The sequence below is a fragment of the Equus przewalskii genome, chromosome 14, assembly GCF_037783145.1.
Source record: "Equus przewalskii isolate Varuska chromosome 14, EquPr2, whole genome shotgun sequence".
Taxonomy (NCBI): Eukaryota; Metazoa; Chordata; class Mammalia; order Perissodactyla; family Equidae; genus Equus; species Equus przewalskii.
This window is the reverse complement of record NC_091844.1, coordinates 53418520-53433797: the sequence shown is the minus strand read 5'-3', so window position 1 is coordinate 53433797 and position 15278 is coordinate 53418520. Positions and strand designations below refer to the sequence as shown.

The following is a 15278-nucleotide window of genomic DNA, read 5'->3' as shown; positions in this document are numbered from 1 at the left end:
AGGCTCTTCCCTCTCCCCTCTTCCAGACGGATGTTTCCCACCTTTCTCTCTCTCCTCAAACCTTCAACCCCCTTTCCTTGCTCATCACTCTCAGTTAACACAATGTTCTTTATTTCACTGAAAAAAAATAGAAGCATCAAAAGAGAACCACCTTTTCATACTGTCACCAGTCAACCAACCCACCCACATCTGCCTCGCCTGCTCTGCCCCCCACCCCCTCTGCCCCGGTATCTAAGGCCCAGCCTCCACTAGGGTGACCAACCATCTCGTTTGCTTGGGTCTGAGGGTTTTCCCGGGAGGTGGGACTCTCGGTGCAAACAGTGGGCTAGTTCTGGGCAAACCAGGATGATTTAGTCACCCTACCTCCCACAGTGCCCTGGATTCCACCTCCTCATGTAATTGGGGACACTGCTCCCATAATTGTGTCTTCTCGCTCCTGCACCACCATTTCTTTCTTTCTCTTCTGGATGAGTCTTGTCAGCACATACACATCCTGTGAATTTTCCCACCTTTAAAAATCTTCCCTCTGGGGCTGGCCTGGTGGTATAGTGGCGAAGTTCGCATGCTCCGCTCTGGTGGCCCCGGGTTTTGGGGTTCGGATCCTGGGACAGACCCACATACTGCTTGTCAAGCCACATTGTGGTGGTGTCCCATGTATAAAATAGAGCAAGATTGGCACAGATGTTAGCTCAGGGACAATCTTTCTCAAGCAAAAAGAGGAAAATTGGCAACAGATGTTAGCTCAGGGCCAATCTTCCTCAGCAAAGTCAGTCGGTCAGTAAGTAAATCAATCAATCAATCCTCCCTAGGCCTCAGCTGTTGCCCCATTCCTCTGCTGGCTAAACTGGCAATTGGCCAGGTCCTATCATCTGCCAGGTGTCTCCCTCCATATTTGGGCCTTCCTGTAGCCATCATTCACTAATGCTGCATGTCATAGACCTTAATGCTGACTCATAATGGGAGCCAAGCTTCACATATTAAATCCTGGCGTGTCAAGGACCCAATGTATTGGGATCATTTGGTTATGTGTCAGTCCCTCTTCCTCACCTCCCATGGTGAGCATCTTTGTTTTTCTAAGGTATGCTTTTATTTGGTGAGGAAGATTGGCCCTGAGCTAACATCTGTTGTCAATCTTCCTCTTTTTGTTTTTTCCTCGCCAAAGCTCCAGTTCATAGTTGTATATCCTACTTGTAAGTCCTTCTAGTTCTTTTGGGTGGGATGCCACTGCATCATGGCTCGATGAGCAGCGTGTAGGTCCACCACACCCAGGATCCGAACTGGTGGACCCCAGGCTGCTGAAGCAGAGCATGCCAACTTAACCACTACACCACCAGGGTGGCCCTGGCGGTGAGCATCTTGGCAGCAGGGGTCTTGCTCTGCTCATCTTTGCATGTCCAGTATCTAGAACATTGCTAGAGACATAGTAGGAGCCGAATAAGTGTTTGTTGAGAGAACAAATGACTAGCCGTGTGAATGAATTATAGGCCCAGTTCAAGGCCCCTGATCATTTTGACCACATGGCCCTTGCCCTCTTCAACTGCAATTCTTGCCTTGGCTAGGTAGTTGACACTTAGCCTCACTTCCATGTCACATTTTCCCTTTTATCACGTGGCCCTTTATCTCCTGGAGTGCACTAACTCTCAGGTACTAGTCTTGGCCTTTCCCTGTAAGCTTGCTAGTTCCTTGTCGGCAGCCTGTACCCTCTACAGCATTCAATAAATACGTATTGAGCACATTAGGTAGCTCGTATCAATTACGAAGGACCTATTGGAAACACTCTTCCAGGTGCTGTGGGCCATTCAGACAAAGGACATGGCTCCTTCTTGTAGGGAATTGGCACAATAAAAGAATGAGAGATTGAATAAGAGAGTGAGAGAAGCCTTTTGCCAGCAGATAGGGACCTCCCTTTTGTAGATACCCCAGGGCTCAGGAAAGATAGTTGTTTTGGGGTCCAAGGGAAAGCCGGCAGCCAGAGGTGAAAAATCACTGAATAATGCTTGGGAGATGGATTCATCCAGGCTGCCTGGTATACCTGGGGAAAAGATGAACCTGACTCCAGAACGCACCACCTGGATGGACCTGTTTTTAGTGCATGCCCCCAGAAAGCCTCTTCCTCGTGTGTCTGGAATCTTTGGTCTTGTTGTAGTAAGAGATTTCCCATCAAGGGAGCATTGCAGTCCCTGCTCAGTGAGGTTGGTTGTCTCTAGTTTTGCTCTCTTGAAACGCCACCCTCTCACCCTGCATTCACCCTCCTCCTTCCAGTCTCCAGAGGAAAACCCACCGAGTCACTTGGGTACCAGCCTCTGGCAGCCCTATAATCCTCCTCTTCCGTGGCCTCCCCTGCCTCCTCCCCTGGAAAGGCACCTGCAGCCCTAGCAGAAATGTGGAAGTCCATTTGTGCGGCTGGTACAAGCCTTTTAGCATATTGAGTGGTCCAAATATTTAAATATCTATGATATAGGAAGCGTGGAGAACATTAAAAACCATTTTCTCCCTGCTGATTGCAAGAGAGGAAATATACACAGTCCTGCTCTCCTGCACAGTTGCAAAACTGCGGCCCTAATCATATTGCCCATGTAAAGTACCTCTCCCGCCTCCTCTAGTCTGGCTTTAGGTTGCATTTACTGTAAACAAAGATGTATTTTGGGGGGGCAGTTGGATTGAGTTTATTGTTTATGTAAATCTCTCAGAATGTGACATAGAAAGATAGCTTCCTATGTTGTGTTGATCCACATTTTAGGCCAACAGCCAAAGTATTTTATCTTTTCCTTCATTATAGTGATCTTCCAATTAGCCGTGGTCTGTAATACCCTGATTTTGGTGGCAGTGGTTTGGACAGGATTGTTTGATAGTTCTGCTCGAGAGGCAAAATAAGGGGTCTTATTATAGAAGTGCAGAGGTTGTGCAGGAGCTGAGTTCTGTTGCAAAGTTTGCCGATAAGGGGAAAACCGGCCCTTAAGCGTCCATTCTGTTCTGTATATTAACACTTCTAATCTGCACTGCTGATAAAACTGCAAGCCATTTGCCTTTGGAGGAATTAGTTCTGCCTCACTTGTGTAACCAGGCGATGGTGATTAACCTTTAAACTGTCCAATATTCCCAGCAGCCTCCTGCTCCAGATTAGAAACTATTTAGTTATGACCAACTAAATTAACAACACTCCCTCCTCTGAAGAATGAGATTTGGAAGGTGGATGCATTTTAAGGTGGAATTGTGTTTTGAATTGGTGATCCATCCTTCTAAGGTGCTTATTTCCTCGTTGTTAAACTCCAGGCTGCCACATTGGAGAAAGCTCAGCTGGGGGATGGGGAGGCAGGAGAAAGAGGAGGGGGACCAGTTGGCCCAGTCGGGTGTGCAGATCCCAGGTTTCATGGGCACAAAGGAAACCTGCCTTAGGTTTAGATGTCCTTCCCTGTTATCATCCCAAGTTAAAGGGGGACTTTAGCTCTTCTGCTAGACCCAAGCCATGCTCACAGTGGGACTGAGCAGTTGTTCCTAATGGGAAGATTAAGGGATAAATAAAGTAGCTCCCTGACCACCCTACTCCCAATTTCTTCCTGGAGTTGAATGTCAGAAAAACAGGCTAACTAACTTTCATGTTCCAGACACGGGCATCTGCCCACTGCAGGTGGGTCTACCCAACTGAACTACAGTGGCGCCGGCCACCCCGCTTCAGCCCTCCCCTATCTGCCCATTTCCCGTGTGTCATTTATCAGTGGAAACATACTCTCGGTGGTGAGGGCCAGGCAATTATGTAATCGTGTCATATCTTAAATCCCCAAATTGTTGGTCCTCCCCGGATAGCAAATAAAATGGAACAACCACCCTCACTACCAACACACACCCCACCCCCACCCCCAATCCGGGTAGCAACCTTTTCTGTTTTACTAGTTTCACATTAGCTGCCTCCTTAAAAACTGCTAATCTAGACACTGCCTTAGCAGGATGTCAGTCAAGCCGCCGTCCACGGCGAAGCCTTCTTCATACACCAATTTAAATCATTCATGGTCTTTTCTTTGGCATTATTCAAAAGATCATAATAATTTTCTTGTGCCCACAGCACAAAAAAATCAATTATTTCCCCACAAAGACTTGAAAGTACTTAGCGAGTGCGGCAAGAAAAGCTGAGGGTGATATCAAATTGAAATTGTACTCATTACATACAACACAATTAGTTGCCACTAGCCTGGCCGGGCTTTAATTCTGAATGGCATATCTTTATTATTACAGAAACAAGCATGCAAATGGCATTGTTCAGGATTTGCCGAAATCAATAGGATATAGTGCTGTGTGTTTGGTGGCCACTGTCACTCACGCTGCTGTGGATGTGAGATAATGTGTGTGTTTGAATTAATGAAGGGAGCAGGCAACATCATAAGTGACACCCAAATAAAAGAAATGGGTACATGATATTTGTAATTATTCTACTTGTGTTTTTGTTGTAAATACTTGTGCTTTTTGTTTTTTAATCAAAGGATTAATTGCATTTTAATAAGGCATTATGATTTGCAGAGCTTTAGTTAATTAAAACTTGTAGTATATAATTATGAAATGATGCTGAGATTTTCTAAAGATCACCCATATGTTTACAATATGTATAATTTTTCTGTTAAGCAGTTGCAATCTCTCCCCCAGCCTTTCTTTTTGGTCCCTTCCCTGCCAACGGACGATATGGATGACTTACGTGAAATGTTGGTGAATGGACAATTCCAGGTGGATTTCTCTAAGTGGCAACTAGAACCCAATTTAGATTATTGCACAAATTACAATGACTCTGAAGCAGCGCTCATGTGATAAACTGTGGCAGGAAACTTTCTTGTTGACACTTGCTTTCAGTTAATCCTCCTGAGACACAGCACTGTAGAGGTTGGGGAGTTGATGTGAGTTTTAGAGAGCAAACACTGAGATTTTAGATCTGGATGAGGTGGTGCCATCGGGAGTGAGAGGTTCTCTGGGGCTAGGACTAAATTCCCGTGGAGTCACTGGGCCCCAGCCTCATCCTTATTTGGGAGTGGTGGGGGGACGGGAGGCCAAAAGTCAAGGGAGCTTGGGATTCCCAAGTGTTAACACATTAGTAATTCACGGTGGAATGCAGCCCAGAAACATGTAATCTTGTCTCCTGTAGGTGTGTATTGTGTGAAGGCTGATGGATTAATTGCTAGATAGATGGAATAGAGCTAAGGTAAAACATTATTAAAAAGTTTTAAAATCTTAATGTAACATTTTGAAGTTTGCTTTGGGGAATTTTTTCATTTCAGTCTCCTAGTTTTCCACTCTCTCTGGGATCAGAAGCCTTAGTCGTCTTTCTAGAAGCAAGGATCCATTTGTTGAGAGCTCAGGGTGTTCTTTGTTGAGACCAGGTGGCCCTGTGCGGGCAGGTGGATGCAGGAGCTAGTGGCTGGGCCTCATGTGGCCAGAGATGTAATGGGATGAGCTGACCTCAAAAGGCTGGACTACACTTGCCTCTGGGACCTGTGTTGTCTGGGCACCCAAGGGCTATTTTTTCCGTCCCTCTAAACACCTAGACACTGGAATGAGGAGTATCAAGATTCCCTATTCCCCTCAAGGCAACATGAAGAAGGATGAAGTTGAAGAGAAGAGGATCTTGCAATGTTCATGCCCCAAACCTGGTTTTCCAGGAGACTCACAATAGCGCTCTAAGTAGGATGGCCCAAAGCTGATTTAAAATCTCTATTATTAGGTTGGTCATGGCTTCCTATTTTAACTCTGAAAACCTAGAGCTTGAAAAGGTGGTTCATTCAAAGCTTGCTAAAATATTTGCTCAGCAGCACAATGGTGTGTGATGGAAAATAAACTCTTGTGGCTTGCTTCATCCTATCAGCCGCGGCCTGCAGCAGGGAAAGAATGAGGGAAGGTCAGTCAATTATGTGTGGTAATCACCGTAAGCATATTATCTGAGACACAGATGTCTTCTATGACCCCACACGACATGGCTATTAACCTCGGAGCAATATAAAAATGGAGTGGGCTTTGGGGGAGGAGTGGAGGTAAACCAGACTTTCAGTCTAGCCTTGTCCATAGGCTCAGGAAAAAAAAAGTGGTGGACAAGAAGACTATTTTCAGGAGCCCATCCAACAATCTGACCCCTGCTCGTCACAGCCGGATCCTCGCGCCCCACCTGCCGGGAGACCTTTCTGTAGGCCTCGTCGTGTGCCTAAGGACTTGCCTCATCTGAAAATGAGCCTGACAAATTGACTCGGGAGATATCTAGCACACCCAATGGCCCTGGAATGTTACTTTCTGTTCACCAGAGGAAAGGGGAGAGGGAAAGCAATTTGGGTGTTTGCCTGTGTGTTTAAATAAGTTCACCTCTGGCCTCGGACGTTAATGGGCAGGGAGGACCTTGAGAGCATTCAGGCATGTTGGGGGACCAAGTAGGTTACCCAGGGGTCGTGGACTGATGGAAGTCAAGGCTGTTAGACCTAATGGGCTTTTCCCCCAAAACCAGCCCTGATGCCAGCATCTCCCTGGAGAAGTTTGTGCCAGAGCCTGGCATGGGGCTGGGCACAAGAGTGATGTTCCACAAAAGCTGCTGATGGATTGATAAGTGGTCTGGGATGCACACACATTTAGGCAGGTGCCTGCGCTGTGGAACACTCTGGACCAGGCACTGAAGATTAAAAATAAATAAACTAGTTCCCACCTTCCAGGAGCTTCTGGTCTATGGGGATGTGGATGGGGGAGAACCTTGAATGCAAATTAGTGTTCGACTCATTTCCAAACGCGTTACAGATGCTGGATTAGGCCTACAGAAGGCGTTCCGTGTGGAAATGAAGAAGGGACTATTCTGGCCCAGGGGTTTGGGAAATTTTCCTAAAGGGAGTGATACTTGAGCTGGGACATATAAGCTGATAATAGCAACTTTCTTTTGGAAGAACTTACCAGGGCCAGGGCACTGTCCTGGGCACTTTCCTTGGCCCCGGGTCTAATTCTCACAACCCTGTAAGCAGCATTGGACCCACTGCTAACTTGAGACTCGGAGGGTAAGTCTGCTTGTCCCAGGTCTCACAGCTGGGTAGTGGTAAAGCTGAGATTAGAATTTGGACCCAATTGACTCCAAGTTCCACTAAAAAGGAGGATGTATTTGCCTGTCAGGCAAGTGGAACAGCATTTCTAATGAAGGGAGAAGTGTAAACAGGGGCCAGAAGTGCATCCCAGAAGTGCAGGAACAGCTGGGACTGGGAACAGGTGGCAGGTGCGTGACCAAGAAGCCAGGCTGACCCAGCCCTGGGGGCCTGGTGGCCCATGCCACAGAGTTTGGCTTTATCCTGTTGGCAACAGAGGGAGAGCATGATCAGATGTGTGTTTCTGAAAGTCTCTCTTAGAGTTGCAGGACAAATGAATTGGAGAGACTGAAGATTAGAGACCTGAAGCCAGTTAGGGACCATTTCAGCAGGTCCAGGTACAGGGTGGTGATGCCACATGAAGATGGAGAGGAGGGATGAACATCCCAGGTGTTAGAGAGGGATCAGGAGGACTTGGCAGCTGAAGGAATGTGGTGGTGAGGGAAATGGAAGAGTCTGGGATGACCTCAGTTCCTCACAACTCCTTACGAGTCTGACAGTCTGACACTACTTTCATTCCTCTTTTACAGTAAAGACGTTGAGGTTCGAAAAGATTAAGTCACTTGCCCAAAGTCAAGCAGTTGTTATTTTGTCCTAGCCAGGTTTTGACATTGGCTTTGTAGCCAAGACTCTCACCCACTATGGTCCAGTGTGTGTGTGCATGGTTGAGGGGACAGCAAATGACTCTTTTAGGACTCTTTCATCGATGTTCACCTCTTCCATGTATCTCCTCCTTTCTTCCCTTGCCCTAAACTTTCTCCGATGAAAAGGAAGTTGGCAGTGTTTTACGAAAATTGCAGTGGTAACCCCCGCTGCTTTTATATTTTTAAGCTGTTATGAGAAGGTGATTGTACCAAATGAGCTACAGAAGAGATAGTGTTGCAATGTATTTTTTTTAAAAAACTTAAAATAGCTTAATCTAACAGGTATCCTTGACACCTGTTTCAGTAAGTGTGACACAATCATGGTGAGTATGACTAATAAACTACCTTATTAAGTGTTATTTTACAAAGTCGCAGCAGACACGGTTGGGTGTCTTTTCAGCATCCTCTCCACCACCACCCACCTTACTAACAGAGCCTGTTTTGTTCAGGTTCCACCCTACTCCCTGTGGCCTTATGCTTCAGAGGAAGCTGGCTCTGGTCCCAACTCCAAAGGGCAAATCCTGATAGGTCCACGACGGTCAGTTGGGTCCCCTTAGGCATGGGCAGGAAATGTAATTCTGGTCAATGAAATGTGGACAGATGTGCTAGGAGACTTCTGGAAATGTTCCTTCCCTCCTAAGGAAACCCGTTCCTCCCCAGGAAGAAATGGTCTCTTCTCTCTCTAATTTGTCATGTCTGGGTGTGATGTGTCCAACTGCAGCAGCCATCTGGGGGCCATAAGGAGAGCTAGCTACACACCCAGAAATGGCAGGGCAGAAAGATGGAATGGCTCTGGGTCCTCGATGATGTCACTGAGCCACTGATCACACACTATGGAGCTGCCCCACCTCTGGACTTTGTCTGTTGGATGATAATTTTAAATTTCCTTATTGTATGTCAACTTTTTTCTTTTAAAAAATTGCAGTAAAATGTACATAACATAAAATTTACCATTTTGGCCATTTTTAAGTGGCTAAAATTTTAAGTTCAGTGGCATTAAGTACATTTACATTGTTGTACAGACATCACCACCGTCCATCTCCAGAACTTTTATCTGCCCAAAATGAAACTCTATACCCATGAATCACTAACTCCCCATTCCCTCCTCCCCTCCCAGCCCTGGGCAACCACCATTCTACCTTCTGGCTCTCTGATTTTGACTACTCTAGGAACCTCATATAAGTGGAATTATACAGTGTTTGTCCTTTTGTGACTGGCTTATTTCACTTAGCATAATGTCCTCAAGGTTCATCCGTGATGTATACATAAGTAATTTTGAGACAGTTTCTGATACTTGCAGTTGAAGGTATCCCAAGTTATGAATCTGTCAAACCCAGGTTTAAATTTTGTCCTGCCATCATTGATTCTCCAGTATAATGGTTAAGAGCGTGCACTCTCGAGCCCAGAACCCTGAGTTTAAATCCTCACTCTACAACTTACTAATTGTGTGACCTTAGAAAATGTGCTTACCTCTCTGTGCATCCATTTTCCCAGCTGTCAAATATGGATAATAATATTCCCTCCTGCATAGGATTGCTGAAGGACTAAATGAGTCATTACATATAAAGCACTTAAAAGGGTACCTGGGACCCAATAGTTATTATTATTATTACTATTATTGTTGTTATTAGCCATGAGCAGGCAGCAGTTTTGACAGCTTTCCCCAAAGGCCATGCATGAATTTATCTTACACTCAGTTGGCCAGTAGTAGACAGAAGATCTGGAATGGTTCCCCAACTCTGCCATTGTTGCTCTGCCTCGAATGAAGGCTCTGGGTCCTCTCCAGTCCTTCTCAGTCTTTCTCTTGCTTAGGTCTTCCTGCTCCCATCTGAGTGGCATGTCCAGCTTCCTCCCGTTCTCTGCTCAATTGTAGAAGGACCAACTCCAGGGTTCCAGGCCCTAAAGGTCCAGTGGGCCATAAACCTGAGAGTGGGCAGTCAGACAGCCAGATCACCTCTCCAAGAGTCCTGGGCTCATGGAGAGAGGTAGTTGTGGGATGGTGTATGACCCTGGTGGTGTGGGTGAGAAAGAAGGAAGTCAGTCTAGACCCTTGACTGACTATGTGATAATCTGAGGAGATGAGGTGCAGGGAGGGTCTTGGGGGTAAACTGAGGGAGACACCAGCAGGCACAGAAAGCTCCAGAGACCAGGATGCATATCCAGATACACTTGCTTTGCCCCCTGCAGTTCTGGGGAAAGAGTCTAGCAGGCCTTGCTCTAAACCCCACGGCTGCCACCATAGAGGAACTTTTAATGTAACTAAGGAAGGACAGAGTAAGATGATTCACTGAAAGGGTAGAGGGTGGGAGTCAGAGAAGCAACTCTGGAGATAGAGACCAGGGTGTGTGTGTGTGTGTGTGTGTGTGTGTGTGTGTGTGTGAGGAGGGTGCGTTAGTTTCCCCATCTGCATCACAGGGTAAGAAAAATGCCTGTCCTTCTTACATTATGAAGATCTTGTCAAGAGAAGAAATATACAGTTGATAACACTGTATTATATATTGACTATAGTTGATGACACTATTATATAATTGGAAAAAAACCACAAATGAAATAACGCATTCAAAAGTGCTTTGAAAAGAATAAAGCCTTCAAGGTAAATTGGTCTCAGTGTGCCTTTTCAAGACGTTGTTTGGACCCAACCTCATGGTGACAGAAGGAAATTTGTACTTGTGGTGTGATGAGGACACAGTCTTGGACGTGCCCCATGTAGCTGCCGGTCGAGGGAGGTGCAAAGGGGTGTTTTAGGAGACCTGGATGCTGGGCCCACAGTCTGCCTGACGGCAGTGCTTGTGTCTGCACAGTTGGCCCTGAGTGCTAGGTTGGACTGAAACTCTCAGAAACCCAACTGGACAGAGGGAAAACAGACTCAGATTTTTATTAGGGAGGGGAGCTGAGAGGGGACGAGTGAGTGCCACTAGAAGCAGGGAGGCTGCCTGATACACTGTGTATTTGGTGGAGGGACAAGAAGGAGATAAAAGATTAAAAAATGTAATAGAAGATTTGCTTACACTTCTTGGAATGGTAATTAAATTTATTTATAGTTATGGAAAATTTGGGGAAGGGAGGAAAAGCAATTTAAATGCAGAGTGTTCACAGGGCAACTGCAAATGGCTTGCTTTAACAGCGCCTCTGAAGGTTAACAGAATGGCAAGGAGGTCGGACTGAAGTGCATATGATAAGTGACAAGTGTTAACATGGCAAATCATGTGTTTAAAATTACTCTGAGCTTTATCAAATGTTTCCTCTCAAAAATAAACTATCCTGGAAGGAAAGGTTAACTGAGAAAAGAGTATTACTCTAATGTTCCCGTGATGGCCGGGGGGCAGGGAAGAGAGTTCTGTAATGTAGGAGAAGTAGTGATAAATATAAATAGGTTTGTTATTAACAGTAAAAAAACAAAAAAAATCCCAACTTACACGGCACTAGGAGGAAAGGCAGGTAAATATTCCCTCTCCTCTTCATCTTCTCTGTCTCTAAGAACCAAGGAGCTTTCCAGTCCACCCAGGGAGTGGAAAGGAGACACACAGCAGATGAGATGTCAATGACAGAGTAACAGCCAATGCCTCCAGAGCTGTAACCATCCACGGTCAACCTTTGCCTGTTAAGGGGGATCCAGAGGATTCCCTGAAATCCCCCATCCGCCGCTCCCTCACCTGACTTCTCTCTGACCCTGCCTAGTTGAATAAGTCATTGTTCCTACAGACAGTGCTATGGAACAATCCTCAAGATATATTTATAAGTGGGAAAAGCCAAGTCCGTTACATGCAACATCATGTATAAATCTTAAAAATATAATATTGAGCAAAAAGAAAAGGCAAGACACAAAAGAATATATACCATATGATTCCATTACTATAAAGTTTCAAAACAAGCAAAGCTAAACTTTATTGCTTAGAGATGCATTCAGAGGAGGCAAAACTGTAGAGAAAAACAAGGAAATGAATATCACAAAAGTCAAGATACTGGTTCCTTCTGCAGCGGGGGAGGGAACGGATGACGAAGGAGAGGCAGACACGAGCAGTGCTGGCCATGTTCCGTTTCTTGATCTGAGTGGTGGTTACACAGGTGTACGCTTTATAATTATTACATCTATGTTTTTTGCATTTTCTATGTGCATGTTATTTCCCCCAGTAACTTTTTTTCATAAAAGCTAGGTGCAGAACTATGTGTACAGTATGATGCCATTCATTTTAAAAAATAAGATACGCATATATACAAGGCAATACTAATCAAAATAACTTTGTATCAGACAAAATATAATTTAAGACAAAAGGCATAACATAGAAATAAAGTGGAATATTGCATAATGGAAAGAACAATTCGCAAATACAGTATAATTATCATGAAATTGTATGTGCCTAATAAGATAGTCTCAAAATATACAAAGTAAAAACTGACATAATTATAAGGAAAAGTTTTTTTAAAAAAAATTACAGGGAGAGATTTTAGTATCTCTCTGTCAGATTAATAGACTAAGGAGAAAATAAAGAGAATGTATAAATAATAATATTGGATGGTGAAAGGGGACATAACTACAGATGTGGTAGAAATTTTAAAATCATAAAATAGTATATGGACAACTTTATGCCATTAAACTTGAAAACTTAAATAAATGGATAATTACCAAAATTGACTCAAGGAAATGTGCTAACTTTAAGGGACTTGTAATCATTATTAAATAAATTGAAGCAGTACTTAAGTCCATAATCAAACAAACTGTTTGAGAGGATAGAAAGTTAGAGAAAGCTAACTAAGTCATTGAATACAGCTGGTTTAAGCTTGATATTCAACCTGGACAAAGATAATAGGATAATAGAAAAACGTAGGACAAAAAAGAAGAAAGAAGGAAGAAAGGAAGAAAATCACATGACAATGTTATTTATGAACATAGATGTAAAATACCAAAGCAAATCAAATTCAGAGGTGTTTAAAAGCAATCATATGTCTTTGCCAAATAGGGTTTATCCCAGGAATGTGTCACTCAATAGCAGAAGATATATCAGTGTAAGTGACCACTTATTAGATTAAAAGAGAAAACACATGATCATCTCAGTAGATGCAGAAAATATTCAATAAAATTCAACACTCTTTCTTAACTAAAAAAAAGAAAAGAAAATGTTTATCTGACTAGAAATAGAAGGAACCTGTTTTAATCTGATAAAGAATATCTTCCAAAAATCTACAATAACATCTTACTTAATGTTTGAAGTTTAACAGGATTTCCTTTGATGTCAAGGAAAAGACACAGATGTCTTCTATTGCTGTTCTTACACAAGATGACACTGGAGGCCCTAGAGAATGCAATAACACAAGTTAAAAATTAGCTGTAAGGAAAGAAAGAGAAAAAATTATTATTTACAGACACAATTATCTCCATAGAAAATCCAAAAGCCAAACTCTTAGGCCTAATCCAAGCATTTGGCAAGGCTGCTGGGTGCAGCACCAACACACAAAAATATTCCATTTTTAACCACTTCACTGAGCTATTAGCACTTCTAGACAACAATAACCTATTAGGCAAGACCTAATATTTAGTGTAAATCCAAACAAAGTTCCAATAGGATTTTTCACAGAACTTAATCTGATTCTAAGATTCATACATAAAAGTAGAAGTGCAAAAGTAACCAAGATAAATTTTAAAAAGAAGCAAGATAAAGGATTTGCTGCATAAGCTATCAAGACATATTACGAAGTTGGCCTATTCACCAAACGCCAATTTGTCAAATAGCCAATTCAGTAAGTAGCCAGTTTGTCAAAAGCCAATTTCCCAAAAGCCAATTTGCTGAAGAATTAATTCCACAAATGACTGATTTACAGAATTTACAAGATGTACTGAGTAGCCACAAATGTGTTTTAAGCAACATTCTTGACTTTAGTTATAAGAATTCTAAACAAGAATGTATTCAACATAGTAAATATAGTCAAGGATATATTCGAGACTGTATACCTCAGGGATACATTCTTCAGGAATGTAATCAATGACTTCATAATAATGTAGTCTTCATTAATATATTCTTATAAGTAATATACATTAGAAAATCTCAAATTTATACATGGGTATATTCAAGACTATATTAAATATATTCAGGAATATATTCTTCATAAATTAACTTTTGGCAAATTAAACATTTCTTCAAAGGCTGCTAAGAAAAATGTAACTTAGACTATATATGTATATATTCTATATTTGAGAAAATAGTCTCAAGAAGAATATTGTATATTTTAATATTTTCAAGAAGGCTATTTCTTAAAATTTTTGATAAAATAGTAAATACCATAAATTTAGCAAATTGGACATTAGGTAAATTGACTTAAAAATTGGCTTTCACAGATGCAAGACTAATATTGTGTGATTCCATTTATATGATATATCTAAAAAAAGCCAATTTATAGAGGCAAGAACAGAGAAGTTGTTGCCTAGGCTGAGGGGGTGGGTAGGAGTGGGGATTAGTTACAAAAGGGCATGAAGGAACTTTATGGGATGATGAAAGTGTTCTTAAACTGAATCGTGGTGAATGCACAACTCTATAGATTTACTAAAATCATTGAATTGTATACTTTCCATGGGTGAATTTTACAGTATATAAATTATAACTCAGTGAAGCTGTGAAAAATGGAAAAAAATGGCTTTCAGTAAATTGATTGCCAGCATATTAACCTAGAACTATTATTATAAAAATATAGTAATTAAGATAGTGTGGCATTGGTATAGGAGAAGATGGAAAGAACAATGTGAAATAGAAAGCTCAGAAACAGATTCAAATATTTGTAGGATCTGGATATATTACAGAGCTAGCCCTGAAAAATAAATGGGGAAAGAATGGACTATTCAATAATTGGTGTTGTACCTATTGGCTAACCACATACAAATAAAATAAAATTTGATATCTATATTACATCCTGCACAAAATTTAACTCCAGATTTATTAAAGAGCTAAAAATAAAAACCAAAACTTTAGGCTTCTAGTTTCTGGTCGTCATATAAGGAGCTTAGAAGTCTTCACACCATCCTGACAACAAGTACAAAGCTGAACAAACTAAAAAATCAACAACGCTTCTTAGATCTGTCAGAGAAATGAGATCACAGGGCAAACTGCTTCCCCCAAATTTGGAGAGACAGACAGATGGATACAGAGAATCACAACACATGGAGCAGAAACATCCATGGGAACCAGTACTGGGGCAGGAAAACCTAAACCATAATTGATGAATTGCTGGAGGCTCAGTGTAGACAAGTCTGAGAGATAGAAACTCTGGGGAGACCCAGTCGTAGGGGGACCCTTGCACTTTTGTGAATTTTACCTCCAGGAGCTATATGAGGTTCTCATAGTAAATACTGGAGAAAAATCCTCTTGTGCTTCTGGCATGGGGAGGAGAAAAGGAATCATTTTGAAATACACCAGAGCATTCTGTTCTTCTTAACAAAGCCTGGCCTCAGGAGAAACTATTTTACCAGAGCCTAACCCACTAGGGTTTTATCAAAGTCTAACCTAACTGGGGGAAGGGAAATACCCAATGCCCCCCCAACTCTGGACTTCCATGTGGAAGA

General features: G+C 42.6%; 1 long non-coding RNA gene across 2 annotated transcripts in view; it reads right to left on the bottom strand.

Moving 5' to 3' along the window:
- Positions 1 to 11584: 11584 nt before the first annotated feature.
- The window catches only part of LOC139075778 (uncharacterized), a 29009-nt gene continuing 25315 nt past the window's right edge, over positions 11585 to 15278 (bottom strand). For both annotated transcript variants that reach the window (XR_011526561.1, XR_011526562.1), the window contains one exon: positions 11585 to 13020. This is a non-coding gene — a long non-coding RNA (uncharacterized lncRNA). The remainder of the gene's footprint in view (positions 13021 to 15278) is intronic.